At 38.9% G+C, this 16,879-nt stretch overlaps 1 pseudogene; it reads right to left on the bottom strand.

Annotated features, from left to right (window-relative positions):
* Positions 1-5,591: 5,591 nt before the first annotated feature.
* Positions 5,592-15,086, bottom strand: LOC147421233 (uncharacterized; annotated as a pseudogene).
* Between the last annotated feature and the right edge of the window lie 1,793 nt (positions 15,087-16,879).

A 16,879-nucleotide genomic window follows, 5' to 3' on the forward strand; every position in this document is an offset into this window, starting at 1 on the left:
GAGATTTAAAAGATTCTAAATTGAATCCCACACACCATTTTGATAAGTGAAAATCCTAATTCACTCCCTCATAAACTCATATACAAGATTGTGAAGACATAGGACTGCACTACACATAGATTGAGAAACCATGGAACGAATTGCATAGTAGAAAAAAAATTGCAGGTTTTTTCAGTAAAAAGAAGCCCTTTCTCTCTTCCCTAAAGAATTTTCAGCTGATTTGTCAATGTTTGGGCTATTTTTCCACTTTGGACCAAAATTAGGTCATTTTGAGCTCATTTTTTACCCAAAAAGGGCCTTTTTTAATGTGAAAAATCCCTAACGGACTCATAAAAATTCCTAAATTTATGGGATCAATTGTTTTAGAACAAAAATCATAGATGTATATCAGTTCTCATCTGGTCACTTTCCGTGCAATTTTACGATGCCGTCTGTCAACTGCTATTTTTGGCAATTTTTACCCGCATTGATCTTTGTAGCCGAGGTGAGTGTGTCACCATGAAACACTTGGAATATGTAAATAATAAAACAAAAATAGGAATCTTATCAAGTCATAAAATATGCAAAGGTTCCACATCCAGGGCGACAACTCCCCGGATAGGTATCATGTACATGATAGCGACAACAATAGCCGCTTTAGCATATATCACAATATGTACATGAGTGATTTTATTTACATGCATCAAAAGGTGTAAAAACATGAGCTAAATGTTTCTATTTTACATTTGTCACATGCAACAACATGACATCCACCCCCTCTGAACCTGCACATCCTCCGGTATGTGCCACAATAGTAGTTGATATGCATTAAGACTCATGGTCAGACACTACATCTTCACTCTTATCCTCAATTTAAGTTTAGTTACATCCATCATCCTCTTCACTAGATTGTGAATCAAATGGATCAGAATACCCTCTTCTTTTGAACAATTTAATCCTTTTTCGTGCAATGGGGTTTTGTCGCATTAGCTCACGCAAGGTGTAAGTTGCATTTTCATGCACATGCTTGACAACATAAGAGCCAAACCATGTCTTTAGAAGATTCACTATTGTAGAGTGCTGGTTTTCAAGGCTATTATCATACACCAACACCCAATCGCCCTCTTCAATGGCTTTTGGTATGAGTCTGTGTCCCTTGTCAAATTTGTCTTTGTTTTTCAGCCTTGGATCCTTTAGTCAAGCTTTTGCAAGCTCATTATCTTCATGCCTTATTTCCAATTGTTGTATGCACAATGCAACAAGGTCTGCTCTACGCATTCCATCTTCCCATGGCAATACATTCCATGTAAGAACTACATCTTCAATTGGCATCATAGGTTTTTGACCATACATCAATTCAGTAGGAATATAGCCAATGACTGAGCTATGTGTCGTATGGTCAACCCACATTATGACAACAACCTTGGCCACTCTCCAAGGTAACCTTCACAAACCTCAGCTAAAGCTTTTATTATTGAAGGATTCCCTCTTTCACTTTTGCCATTTCTCTTTGGGTTATAAGCACAAGTTAAAGCTAGTTTGATCCATCCTAGAGAAGAATTCCCTTTCTTCATCAGCATCCAATTCTCCTCTATCTGATGCAACTATCATTCCCACACATCTATAGAAATAGATCACATATTCAAGAAAACATATTCTACATACAGCTTTTGTATTCTTTGTCCTTAATGCACACCCTTCAACTTGATTAGAAAAATCTTCTCTTGCAAGCACCAAATACCTCATTTGCCAAAGTCCCAAAGGCATTGTGACCAAGTCCACAACCCATTTGTAATGTATGGAAAATGAATAAGTAGTATGTAGTGCATCATGATGCTATACATTTGTATACATTTGGCATGTCACACAAGACTCCAAAAACTCAGTCACATCCTTATACATCCCTTTCCACCAATACGTTTCTTTACTTTGGCAAATGTTGCCCATACACCTCGCTGTCTTTCCCATGAACTCCTTGACAATCTCTTGTTGAGTAGCCTTATTGCACACTACCCACAATAGTGTCCCATTTCTTTGTTTAGGATGTTGAAGTAGCCATGTTTCAAGAAGTTTCCGTATGCTTTTATTCTTATCCTCTTGAAGTCTTGCTTAGTCCAACCATCCTATTTCTACAAGGTACTTAAGTATTGACCTATCAAGATAAATTCACCCTCATATAGATCCTCTGAAAAAGGATTCAAGTGAAGATACAAAACATGCATGATGACTCTTTGCATGATCAATAGTGTAAAATTTTTTGCCTACAGCATATCCTTCAAGAATCATATCCTGTTTATCTTCATACCTTGCCCTAGATAGCATATCTTCCATTCAATTGTCCTTCCCTGCAATATGCTTGAACTTGGGATTCAAGGACTTTATGTAGGCCTATCCATGAAAGCATTAAAATATCAAGAGTCCAACTATTTTTAATCATTCCAAGAAGAGGAAAACAATTGGTTTTCACAATCACAGATGCCCCTATCAAGTATCCCTTGTCACATCTCAATGTTGTAAGCACTACCCATGATTTCCTTTTTACTTGCACATAATCTTGTTGGCAAGAACTCAAAATCTTGGCTCCAAATCTCACCACATACCTTTTTCCTTCATCATCCTCTTGGCCTACTGCCCATCCTATCCCTATAAGACTTTTGTCCATAGTCACAATGATAGGTCTTTTGCAAGCATAGTCTATCTTTCTCAAGGTTGATGATGAAAGAAGTAGCTTCTTAGCTTCATCATGGCTTTTGTGCTTCCCATTGGAACTTTTGATTCTTTATCAAACAACCTATAAAGGGGATCCGCTACATGTGCATAATGTGGTATTCAAATAAGATAAAAGAGGCAAGCACCAATAGTTTTTGAACATCAGTTACAATTGTATATGTTTATTTCATGTTTTTGTTTGTATCCATCTTTTCTGAACAAGGCATTCTACCATAAGGACCACACATATGCCCCACAATCAGCACTTCATTAATTCCAAATTTAGATTTTTTTCCTCATAGGTATGATTAACTTCTTCCAACCTTGACAAAATTTTCTCACAGTCATTGATATGGTCTCTAACAAACTTGCGGCACCCCCTTGAATCCATAGCTTCATCTTTATCTCTTTCTTCACATCCTTTGACGGGCACATCATCAAGAAATGGCATTGTGATTTGAGATATAAAGTCACACAGAATCTTGTTTGTTCCATTTATCATGTGTGAAACTAAATTTTTTGCTCCTTGAGCTAAGGTACACATCCTTACCAATCCCAAAGGTGTTTTCATTGTTGTTAAATCTCTACTCTTAATATCTAATTGAAATTGATCATGCCCTAAATAGAGATCTCCCATTGAGTAAATTGACCTTCCCGCAAATGCCTCTGTAAATTCATCCACAATTGGTCATGTACCCACATTTTTTATGGTGACCTTGTTAACAAGCCGCATGTCTTGTATGAAATGTAGAGCTCCTTTCTTATTAGGCACACAATGAACCACTTGTTTGAATATGGTGTGCAAGAAGGCTCCAAAATACCCATGTCAATCTTTTCATTGAGCAACTCTATTAGCTTTGGCAAACGTGCTTTTGGAACCGGGATTGGACATAAATTCCAAGGTACATAAGAGATAGTGAAGATCAGCATAGGTGCAACAACACTAGGATCAACACACCCTATCTCATGTGGTAAAAGGCAAAAGTCTTACCATGTCTTGAAAGAATTTCTTTAAAACTCTTCTTCTCTTATTCTATTAAAAACTCCTAACAACCAGCTTTTAGTTCTTTTAGTGATTCCATTGTGAACTTGTATCCAGCTCCTTTTGGATCCTTGAGATTTGGCTGCAAAGAAGCTTGTTCAACTTTTTCTCTTCTATATAATGGTAAATATAAGGCCACCGGTCTCACTTTCTTTGACACAATTTTATACTTGGTCTTTGCTTGCACTTTTGGTCCTTAATTTTGACATTGAACCACTTCTGATCTTCAAAAGCCTCAATCACATTATACATTTTGAGAGAGCAAACTTCCACAACGTGGATTCCATCTTGCATGCTAGAAGCCATTATAGCCTCAAGCTCAAGCATACTAGCTACATGAGAAACATGTTAAAATAAACCTAAAATGCATTCATTATCCTCTATGAAAGCATTTTCCTTCATGTATTTTTGTACATTATATACATATTCTTGTGCACTTCTTTACATATCCACAAGTTTTATAAAACATACTGACCCATGCTCTGTAAATCCCTGGAAGCCTCTTGAAAAAGCTTCTTCTCACCTTGGGTCAGGCAAGATGATTTTTCTTCTCGTACCATTGCAATCCCGCTTTACAATGGTACATGGCAAAAACCCCTTGTCTCCTTGTACCCTTTGAACTTTTTGTTTGCTTTTGGTAGAAGATACTCACGAAGACTATTGCAGTTTCTCTCATTATTCATACAAACAATCAACAATTTCACAGCTTGCTTCCCATCTCTGCTCTTTACCTTGGCATAAGCAAAACCATCATCCAAAACCTTTATCTCCATGCAAACGACTGTGATGTATGGCTGCCTAGATAAGAGGATAGGTAGACATCTCCTACACAAAGAATTTTGCTCATCTTTGACATTACCAATTGCCACTTTCACATTTGTACAAGCCCCATACAGATCCCTTGATGAGTTATTTGCAGCTCTAATCATCCACTAATGATCTGTTTCTATCAGCTAGTTTACCTTCGTGTAAAGACTCTTCGACATAAGATTGATTTCAGAGCCATGATCTATCAATGCAGCAAATGGCTCCTAAAGATCACCCACCTTGACTAATTTTTTTGATGTAGCTCTTGCCCAATGACTTTTAAGGTAGTGGCTTTTATATTAGGCTTCATATTCATCATCGTCATCCACAAATTGAGCATGCGTATCTCTTCTGAAAAATTGGTAGCATCCTACCACACTGTCATCACATTCACTCTCTTGTACATGTATCCCTTGTGCCTTCAGTGATTCTCCTTCACCGTGGGATTTGGAGAAATAGACTCAATAAGAGTTTGCCTCTTTCTTTTTATGATATCTATAATTTCTTCATGAAACTCGCGTGAATCTATGCCAAGAACTTCACCCAATGTAAACTCAACTTTCCTATTCAAAATCCTTTCTGTAAGGTCTCTATCTATAGTTCCTGCAAATAGCAACAAAGTCATTCTGCTTTCTCTATCTATAGTTCCTGAAAATAGCAACAAAGTCATTCTGCTTGAAATAAATACTACATTAAAAAATTTTGGCTATGCGCATGGTCTCCAAGGATCTTTAGTTGGACGTTATCTAACGTACACAGGATATGTGCTTTCTATTGGAGAAATATATCCAAATAGGCTGACACCTGGTGGAAAAAAAAATTTGCTACAACACTGTGAGTTTGAAAGGTTTCAAGACCAAGAAAATACATCAAAGGGAGCTTTGGAAGAAGAGGAAGACATGAAAGGACTCAATAAATTTATTTAGAAATTATCAAGTGGAAGTGTGTAGCTCACATACTTACATTGTAACTTTTTGATGTTTGATCATTAAGAACCCAAACTTTACTATCTCTAGTTCTATTTAGTCACCATGAATCTAACTTTTGTTGTGCATTAGAACTCTTCCAGCATTTTCATCTTTGAGTTTGCTGCAATATTTTGATTGCTTGTGCTTGTCATCTTTCTTTTGAGAGCTTGTTTTTTAAGAATAATACTTCTATAAAAGCAAAAAAAAAAACCTCTTTGTCAGTGTTGGCTCTAGTAGCTCCACCCCCATGTTGTGTATGGAAAAAATAAGCTCCTCGTTCTTGATAATGTGACTTTTCCACAAGTTTCAAACCTTTCCATGGTTTGATAGAAACCTTCCTGCTTTAACACCACCAATTGATGGTTTTGTCGGAACTTGATGTGATGTTGTTGACCTTTAGAGAATTTTGTGATTCTGACATGACCTCCATGAAGTTCTATGCTAGAAAGGACTTCTTTGATTTTTCGAATACCTTCTTTTGAAGCCTTTTCAGGTTTGAGCTTCCTTGCAAATTGGATATACACGGACATTATTTTCTCTAAAATTTTTCACAATGCATGTAATGTACAAACATGTACATGTGATAGTGGAATACTTATGACAAGTTTGAAGTTTGAATCTTCAGGATCCCTTGTAGGTTTTTGTAATTGGCTTCGTTGATTTAAATAATCTACTGATTGTATACAATATAAACAAGGAGACCTTGAAAGAGCACCCTTCGAGATTCTATACATGCATTTCAATGTTTTGAGATCACCTACGATGTGCCACTCAACAAAAAAACTGCCAACACCCTTCACTTGTAAAAGTTTTCTTGTTGTTTGTTTTTGAATGATTGTTGGTACTTGGGTTTGATGAAAAGCCCAGTATAAAATATCACGATCTTCCTTTTATCAACCTGCGATAAACATCAATCACAATCACTCTTAAGGTTTTAAAAGTGTGATAATCTGCAATGTTTTAATAAGAAAAATATCACTTGGCATTTTACCTCAAATAATCCAAGCCACCAAATGTGATTTTCTAATTGTACACTGAAATATCTCTCCTTGTCTTTATCTGGGCTACAATGTCATAAAATCTAATATCTAACCAACCCAAATGATTTTCTCATATTAAATTGATCACTTAATGTGGGAGAATAAACGGGAACAAGTGTTAAGATATAGATATGTGCTTATAGATCTATCTCAACACGGGGCCAATAGTAAAGGGGCCCAAATGGGAGATGGTCTATCAAGAGCAAGGCTAACCAATGGAGCATAAGACCTTAGGGTTAGATTCATTCAAGACCTCCAATAATGTGTGTAAAAGTCCTTTGACCTTAGGTAAGCTAGGGCTGAGCTTGAGGTGGGAACCCGGTCCAAACTCGAGGTGCTTGTCGTGCTTGAGGTGCTTGTCCTGCTTGAGGTGCTTGTCATGCTTGAGGTTCTTGATTAAGATGCTTGAGGTTCTTGACTGTCTCCATGCTTGAGGTGCTTGTTTTGGTGCATGATTAAGGTGCTTGAGGTGCCTTGAGAAGCTTGCCTGAGATGCTTGTGGGAACACCCCCTACTTCAAGTGCTTAGTCATGCTTGATGACTAAGGGGCTTGCTCATCCAAAGTCAAAAATATCCCTACAAGGAGGGGGGGCGAGCCTACAAGGGGGGGGGGATAAGAGAGAACACACACACACACACACACACAAGGGAAGCCCCAGCTTGAAGAGGCAGCAAGGACACTTGTCAAGTTCCTCCTCATGTTGCCCTCATGGTGTGCCTGAAACCTATTGGTTGGCCACCCAAGGGGTCCAATGATAATAAAGGATATTTAATTAATTTATTTTGCATTTATCAAGTCCTCTCTCTCAAAGGGGAAAGGGGGACACTTGTCCCAAGGCTATCCCTGTTGCTTGTAATGGCTTCTTCTTGTGATTGGCTAGGCCTGGAGGGGTCCAATGAGCTTCAAGCATGAGCTACAAGGGGGGGTCGACCCAAGCAAGCTAGGGGGGTGATTAGGGGGTATACTCACCCACACACACTCACAAACACTCTCATTGTGTACTATGCAAAAGGCAAGAGCTCCCTCTCTTTCTCCAGGCAAGTAGAGGTTGAGAGCCTACACCAACACTCTTGGCTATGGAGTGCAAATCCATCCAAGAGCCATGCTTCAATGCTTGAGATTGCCATCTATTTCTTCTTCATTACTATGCTATTATGTATGCTAGCACAAGAGTTATGATAAGTGAGGATCTAGCTCTTTCTCGTATGAAATGTTTCTTCTTCCTCTTCCCTACCCTCATTCCCTGCTAGCTCTCTCCACCTTCGAAGGTGTTTGAGGTCTTGGGACTGAGGCTTGGTATAGTTAAAGCTTTCTTCAAGTTTAGGTTATGCTATGATGATGATGCATGAAGCTTTCCATCTTCATTGCTTCACCTAGGTCACAAGGAACACAAAGAATGTATTGTAACAAGTCTCTCTTTATGGGAGAAATCATAATACAAATGCCTATTGGAGGGGGGACCGGCTCCACATAAATCTGGTCCTCAACTGTTGTCATGTTCTCTAAATTCTCTCTCTTGCAAAAGTATTGTCTATGCCAAGTTAACTAATTGCTATGATTATGTTGCTATCTTCAATTATGTCAACCCGCTATGCTCACAAAATCATTTCTTGAAAGTACTCTCATTAAATTCCGCTACTCTCAAATTGAATAGGCAAATTCCATTACATTGGTATCAGAGCATTTGGTTTCTCTTTTCTTGCTTAAGAAGAGAGGTCCTTAAGTAGCCTATAAATGGTTGATGTTGTTAATTATAATAGAGTAAGTGCAACTGGGATCTAATATTGGTTTTGTTAAGCCCAATATGTGGGGGATGGTGCACACCTCGGGAGCTTTGGACTTAATAATGGAGTCATTTTAGACTTGCCTACAGCTTTACCATTATTGAGCCATAAGAAGTCCGAAAGGAGCTAGCCCTTGGCAACTCTGCTATGTTAGACCTACTTCTCTACTCTCTATAGTTAACCACTTTGAGCCTTGGGTGTAGATACTTAAGAGCCGATTTTCAAAGGCTAAGAGGAGTGGCAACTAAGGTTTTGTATTGCCAAAGCATACACTAAGTATAAAAATAAATTTTGTTAACATGGCTGACAATAATCAAGAGAGTAGAATGAACATTGATAGCTTTGATTTTGCACATGAAGGTGCTAATGATGATGCTCCCATGTTTGTGAATTATCTCGTCACTAGGTTGCAACAAGCTATGGGCAACCCTGTTTTGCAAGCCGAAGTTACGCAACAACTTCGTGCTTATGGAATTTCCCTTCCTCTCCCAGAGGAGAGAGAGCTTAGGAGGCCTCTTGAAGAGACCCCCAAAAGAAGACTCTCTCCCATTCGAGAGGAGGAATCCAAAGAGAAAGAAAGCAATCACAGTCTAAGTTCTTCTGAAGATGTGGCTCCACGAAGATGGCGGTCTAGACGATCAACTACTCCTCCCAAGAGGAAAAGAGCAACCCATAGTCCTTCTCCTCATCACTTTGAAAGGCAAGAGAGGAAACAAAGGAAGAAAAGGGCTAGGAAGAGGTCACCCTCTTCACCTTCCTCCTCTTCCGATGAAAGCTATGGCTATTCTCCTAGAGAATACAAGAGGGGAGGACATCACAAATCATTTCGTGCATGGTGAAGGTCACAAAAGCTAAAGAAGTTCAAGGAGGGAGGAAAGAGTATCTCTTTTCTCACCTATGATGGCACCTTTGGTGCTACCGACAAAGTGTTGTCCTTCATCCAGCAATTTGATGCGGCCTTTGGGGATGAGGGCTTCACAGAGTCCTCCAAGCTACGCCATGTAGCTATGCACTTCCAAAAATCAGCTCGTCAATGGTGGGCTAGCCTTCGTGGCAATGGAGAAGCCCCAAAGACATGGAAAACTCTACGAGTTTCCATCATGAAGAAATTTCTTCCAAGTGATACTAAAGATAAAGTTCTTACCGAATGGCGCGGCTTGAAGCTTCTCTCTCATGAGTCTATCAACAAGTATGTAGACAAGTTTTGGGATTTACATCTCAAAGCTACTGTCTTTCATAAGATAGACTTTGCCGAGCAAAGACAGCAATTTTGTGCGGGATTACCTGAAGATATGGCCGAATACATCAACTCTCAACGGCCCGGTACTATTACCGAAGTGATCCACCACACCATGGTTGCTTCACGCATCAATTTCCATCAAGGGGCTAGACGTAATGTCAAGCCCATGGAAAACAAAGATAAAAATTATGCAAAGGGGAAATCCAATGCTCAAAATAATTCCCAAGGCACTTCCAACAACAACAATAACAACAACAACAATCGGTCCAAGGAGAAGGGAGTTTACAAAGGTAAAAACAAACTCTCTCCTGAAGAGCTTGAAGCTTTTCGCAAGGACCATAAGTGTTTCAAGTGTGGGGAGCAAGGACATGGCTATCGTTCTTGCCCCAAGAAGAATACTCGCAATGAGACTCCTAGGGCTTCCACCATCGAAGCTCCAAAAGAGGATGCTCATTGCAAAAGATCATCACTTTCCTATGCGTGGGGAAAGGTAAGAGAGCATGATGCCTTCATCTTGTTTGACCCAGGCCCTACTCTTAACTTCATATCAATAGAGTTGGCCACCAATTTGGGCATTCAAGCTTTTGAGATGGGAGATATAGTAACAGCTGATTCAGATTTCAAGGGACAACAAGCCTCCGTTACTCCCTTGATTGGGAAGTTGAGGCTTCATGTCCAAAGCTATGTCGACAAAGAAGACTTCTTCATCTCTCCTCTCCAACATCAGGATGTTATCCTAGGGGCACCATGGTTTGATCGCATGGCTGCCAACATGAAGTTCCCTGAAAGGAGAATTTACTTCACCTACAGGGGAAAGAACATGTATATAGATGCTAGTGAGCGTGGTCGCACTATTCCACTTGTAAATCCTCTTTCTTTTGATAAATCAATGAAGAGCTCAGTTTCTGCGTACATGATTTATGTCAAAGAGTCTCTAAAAGCTAATAATGTTTCATCAAATGAAAATGATAGGAATCAAGAAGAGTTAGACTTGTCTACTTTTCTAAAAGGATTCCAAGATGTGTTCATCGATGATATCCCTATGGACCTACCTCCAAAACGAGGGGATGATGACCATCGTATTGAGCTCCTTCCAGGAAGCTCACTGCCTAACAAACCTCCTTATCGAGTCTCACAAGCTCAACAAGAGGAGATTATGAGGCAAGTACAGGAATTGGTAGACAAAGGGATGGTGAGGCCTAGTTCCTCTCCCTTTTGTTCTCCAGTCCTTTTAGTGCAAAAGAAAGATTGTACATACCATATGTGTGTGGACTATCGAGCACTAAACCATATCACTATCAAAAATAGATTTCCCGTGCCTCGTGTAGAAGATCTGTTTGATAAGCTACAAGGCTCTACCTACTTCAGTAGGATTGACCTTAAGAGTGGCTATCATCAAATAAGGATAGTGGATGAAGATATCCTAAAGACCGCGTTTTGCACAACATTTGGTCTTTATGAATATCTAGTCATGCCTTTTGGCTTGACTAATGCACCAGCTACTTTCAATCGTCTCATGGAGAAAATTTTTAGACCCTATCGTAAATTCATTGGAGTGTTCTTTGATGATATCATCATCTACTCCAAGTCTTTGGAGGAACATAAGCAACATCTCCAAGTGATTTTTCAAGCCTTGAGGGAGAACAAACTTTTTCTCAACCAAAAGAAAAGTGAATTCTTCCTTCAAGAGATTCAATATCTAGGTCATATTATCCCTCACGATGGTATTCGTATGGATCCATCAAAGTTAGAGGTAATAAAATCATGGCCTAACCCAAGGAATCTACATGAGCTAAGAAGCTTTATTGATGTGTGCATACTATAGACGCTTCATAGCAAAATTCTCTCAAGTAGCAGGACCACTACACGACTTAACAAAGAAGAACGTTAAGTTTGTATGGACTGCTAAGGAGCAAAATGCTTTTGAAAAACTCAAAGAGAAGCTTACTTCCCAACCAGTCCCCGTGCTTCCAGATCTCTCAAAGCCATTTGAGGTCCAATGTGATGCATGTGGTGATTGCCTTGGAGCGGTTTTGCTTCAAGAAGGGCATGCCATAGCATATGAGAGCCGAAGGCTCAATAGTGATGAACGAGTCTTGGGCATTTATGAGAAAGAGCTTTTAGCTGTTCTACATGCCCTAGACACATGGAAGCACTACCTATTGGGGACTCCATTTATCCTACGAACCGACCACCAAAGTCTGAAGTATTTCATGACGCAAACCAAGCTTTCCGACAAACAAATGAGGTGGGCAAATTTTCTTTCGCAATTTAATTTCCATATTGCTCACATAGCTGGTAAACACAATCAAGTTGCTGATGCACTTTCACGACGACCAAAAGTTAATGTGGTGTCTATAGCTACTCACAATGATCTATCCTCTATGATAGATGAGTATGCTACTGACCCTGACTTTAGAGACATAATGTCAGCCCTTGCTTAGGGGAAGAAAGAGGAACCATTCACCTTGCAGGATGGTTATCTTCTCCACGGCAATAGGCTATGTGTTACCCATTCCCTTCGTGAGAAGGTTATGTATGAATCCCATGCTCCTCCATATGCAGGGCATAGAGGTATTCAACCTACTCTCCGAGGAGTAGATACGTATTTCTACTGGCCTACCATGAAAGTGGACATACAAGAGTATGTTTCAAAATGTGTAGTATGCCAAAAGACCAAGTATGATAGAGGGAAGCAACCTGGATTACTCCAGCCATTGCCTATTCCAAATTCTCCATGGGAGAGTATATCCATGGATTTCATCTTTGGATTACCCAAGTCTATCCATGGGAATACAAGAATATGGACAATAGTCGACAGGTTTAGCAAGCAAGCACATTTTATTCCTGTCAAAAAGACTATTAAGGCACATCAAATGGAAACTCTCTTCATATCTCAGATTTCCAAGCACCATGGATTACCCACATCCATCGTGTCAGATAGAGATCCTAGAATGACCAGTAATTTCTGGAAAGGTCTCTTTGAAAATCTAGGAACAAGATTGAATTTCTCTTCGGCCTATCACCCACAAACGGATGGCCAAAGTGAGATAGCCAATCTTACGAATGAAATGGACTAAAGAGCAGACATGCTTGCGGCAGCTATGTCTCCCAAGCACCAAATGGATTAGTCATCCATCTCGGAAAGATGTCGTAGGGTAAAAAAGGGATCCTCTACCCGCTAAGTACGATTGACTAATGACTAAGGCTTTATCTCTTCTACCTCATAGTCGAGGACGACTATGATTTCAAGAGAGAGGTAATGTCATAAAATCTAATATCTAACCAACCCAAATGATTTTCTCATATTTAATTGATCACTTAATGTGGGAGAATAAACGGGAACAAGTGTTAAGATATAGATATGTGCTTATAGATCTATCTCAACACGGGGCCAATAGTAAAGGGGCCCAAATGGGAGATGGTCTATCAAGAGCAAGGCTAACCAATGGAGCATAAGACCTTAGGGTTAGATTCATTCAAGACCTCCAATGATGTGTGTAAAAGTCCTTTGACCTTAGGTAAACTAGGGCTGAGCTTGAGGTGGGAACCCAGCCAAAACTCGAGGTGCTTGTCGTGCTTGAGGTGCTTGTCCTGCTTGAGGTGCTTGTCATGCTTCAGGTGCTTGATTTAGATGCTTGAGGTGCTTGATTGGCTCCATGATTGAGGTGCTTGACTTGGTGCATGATTAAGGTGCTTGAGGTGCCTTGAGAAGCTTGCCTGAGATGCTTGTGGGAACACCCCCTACTTCAAGTGCTTAGTCATGCTTGATGACTAAGGGGCTTGCTCATCCAAAGTCAAAAAGATCCCTACAAGGAGGGGGGGCGAGCCTACAAGGGGGGGGGGGGGGGATGAGAGAGAACACACACACACACACACACACAAGGGAAGCCCCAGCTTGAAGAGGCAGCAAGGACACTTGTCAAGTTCCTCCTCATGTTGCCCTCATGGTGTGCCTGAAACGTATTGGTTGGCCACCCAAGGGGTCCAATGATAATAAAGGATATTTAATTAATTTATTTTGCATTTATCAAGTCCTCTCTCTCAAAGGGGAAAGGGGGACACTTGTCCCAAGGCTATCCATGTTGCTTGTAATGGCTTCTTCTTGTGATTGGCTAGGCATGGAGAGGTCCAATGAGCTTCAAGCATGAGCTACAAGGGGGGGTCGACCCAAGCAAGCTAGGGGGGTGCTTAGGGGGTATACTCACCCACACACACTCACAAAAACTCTCATTGTGTACTATGCAAAAGGCAAGAGCTTCCTCTCTTTCTCCAGGCAAGTAGAGGTTGAGAGCCTACACCAACACTCTTGGCTATGGAGTGCAAATCCATCCAAGATCCATGCTTCAATGCTTGAGCTTGCCATCTATTTCTTCTTCATTACTATGCTATTATGTATGCTAGCACAAGAGTTATGATAAGTGAGGAACTAGCTCTTTCTCGTATGAAATGTTTCTTCTTCCTCTTCCCTACCTTCATTCCCTGCTAGCTCTCTCCACCTTCGAAGGTGTTTGAGGTCTTGGGACTGAGGCTTGGTATAGTTAAAGCTTTCTTCAAGTTTAGGTTATGCTATGATGATGATGCATGAAGCTTTCCATCTTCATTGCTTCACCTAAGTCACAAGGAACACAAAGAATGTATTGTAACAAGTCTCTCTTTATGGGAGAAATCATAATACAAATGCCTATTGGAGGGGGGACCGGCTCCACATAAATCTGGTCCTCAACTGTTGTCATGTTCTCTAAATTCTCTCTCTTGCAAAAGTATTGTCTATGCCAAGTTAACTAATTGCTATGATTATGTTGCTATCTTCAATTATGTCAACCCGCTATGCTCACAAAATCATTTCTTGAAAGTACTCTCATTAAATTCCGCTACTCTCAAATTGAATAGGCAAATTCCATTACAACAATTTCTATGGGCAAAAAATTGTTTTGTAGGTGCTCGATTCATGTGTGTGAGTGTCACACGTTCATTATTTTTATGCTTGAGCATTTCACATTCATCGAGCTTGATCAACAAAAATAAGTTTGTTGTTTAGTTCTTAGGTGTGATTTGATAAAAATGGACAATTTCTTGTTGAAGGTTCTCCAAATCAAAAAATATATTGTTGAACTTGTTGAAGTGCACCACTCTTTTGTTTGTACAAAAGTCTCCTTCGATGTGTAGAGGACCCAAAAAGACTACAACTTTTGAGTACGTCATTTTTCTAGACTTTTTCATACTAGCAGGGGTAGGCAATACAGATGAAGAGATTTTGTTATCTTTCAATTTATTTTTCACCTCTTTAAAGATATGTGAGTAGCCCATTCTACTTATACCACTATCATCAATGACCTTTTGTATGTTTGAAGTACTACCTCTGCTTCATTGATGAACTCATTAATAATATTCTATTTCGCCTTCTTTAATTTGGAAGAATCAATAAGCTAATGAGCAATAGATGATGAGATCAAAAAAGAATACGATTTATGTGCCATGATTGGATTAATATTTTCTTTTTTGGGATGCATCATGTCCCTACAAAGTCAAACAGTGCACATGAAGCATGATATGTAAGAGAAACAAAGAAATTAACTAAACATTTTGTTAAAGCTTGCAAAAGAAACAAAATAAAGTAAACTTTACTTACTCTTTGGCTCTAGTTCTTCTCTTAAGTCCACCACCTCCAACTTTTAATGTTTCAATATTAGAAACCGTTCGACATCTTTGTCTCAATCCCAAAGAAGTATTCTTTATACAATATTTTTTCAAATCTCTCTCCAGCTCAGATATAGTCTCAATGAGAGAATTGACCTTTTGATTTCTCAAGTGATGATTTTGAATTGAAATAGAATTTTCTTCAATCAATTTTTTATTCTAAGCAATTACCTGCTTTGATGCCTCCAACAAATGGCAACAATAACCATAAAGACCTTTTGCTCCATCTCCAACAGATTATAAAAGAGATGTTAATTTTGAAAACTAGGAGTTGATAATAAGCAAGGTTCAATTTGATATATACGCCCATCACACCATAGATCTAGATTTTGATGACCTAAACATCTCAACTGGTCTTTCTAATCAGATGTTGGATTACGAATTTTGTTTCTTTTTTGTAAAGGCTCGTACTCTTTCCCTATATCAATATGAAAATAATATTTACGTTTGCATTGAGAACTAGAGGAATCATCTTGAGCAAAGTTCTCCATTGCAAGAATATAGAAGGAAGAAATGTTTCAGAAGGAGGACACTATTAAAGCCTATGTTTAACTTTTTGCCATGAAGCTTGAAATAATCATGACAAAGTTCTCCATTGCAAGAATATAGAAGGAAGAAATGTTTCAGAAGGAAGACACTATTAAAGCCTATGTTTAACTTTTTGCCATGAAGCTTGAAATAATCATGACAAGGTATAGATATTGATTACTTTTTCAAGAATAAAGAAGGAAAAAAATATTTTGTAAGGAAAACACTATCAAAGCTCATGTTTAACTTTTGATCTTCTACCATTTTTACTTTTGTCGCAAAATCTGTTTTTTTGTTATGAAGCTTGAAATCATCATGACAAGATATAGATCTTGATTACTTTTGCACAAAATCTAACAAAGATATACATACTAAGATATAACTTCATTTACATGTGTTTTTATAATTAATTTAAAGCTATACCAAAATATTTATCAAAAAGGACTTTTATTAAAGTGCTCGACTGCGTTGGTTATTCTTAGAGGGCCCAAAAGAGATCCCAAAAATCCCCTAATGATTGTTATCTCTAAAGATGGCCTTGACATGACCTTAAATGAATGGATTTTTAATCAAGTGGTGAAAGTGATCCCTACTTATAGGATCAAACCCATTTATGTCCCTGATATATTTCCTCAAAATAAGAGTCTTGTATTCTATGAACCCTAGAAAGATGTGTATAAAAGCTACGACTCTCACAAAACAGTGGAATGTAAAAACTTAACTACAAATGCCTATCGATTGTACCATTATGTCCCTGGGAATCCGGCTGTAAGAATCATATAGATTTTAGAAGAGAACCTTTGTATACATCGTAATAGAATAAAACGATACTCATCCATGAGATCTCAATTTTGTACATATATTGATATAAATAAAGTTATGGCATCTTGAATTTAAAATTTTGTCTTGAGCTATGGAAGTTTAAAGCACTTGATATTGCATTAATTCTTAAATCAAACCATCGACAAGCGTATTATTGTGTAGGTACCTGCAAATGCTTTATACACAGCCATACAAGAGAAAATTTTCTCTTGAAACAAGCCCAACCACTTACATTCAAAGGTGATGGAACCCTTATCAA

This window comes from Adiantum capillus-veneris, chromosome 28 (assembly GCF_014529385.1).
Source record: "Adiantum capillus-veneris isolate H3 chromosome 28, ASM1452938v2, whole genome shotgun sequence".
Classification (NCBI taxonomy): Eukaryota; Viridiplantae; Streptophyta; class Polypodiopsida; order Polypodiales; family Pteridaceae; genus Adiantum; species Adiantum capillus-veneris.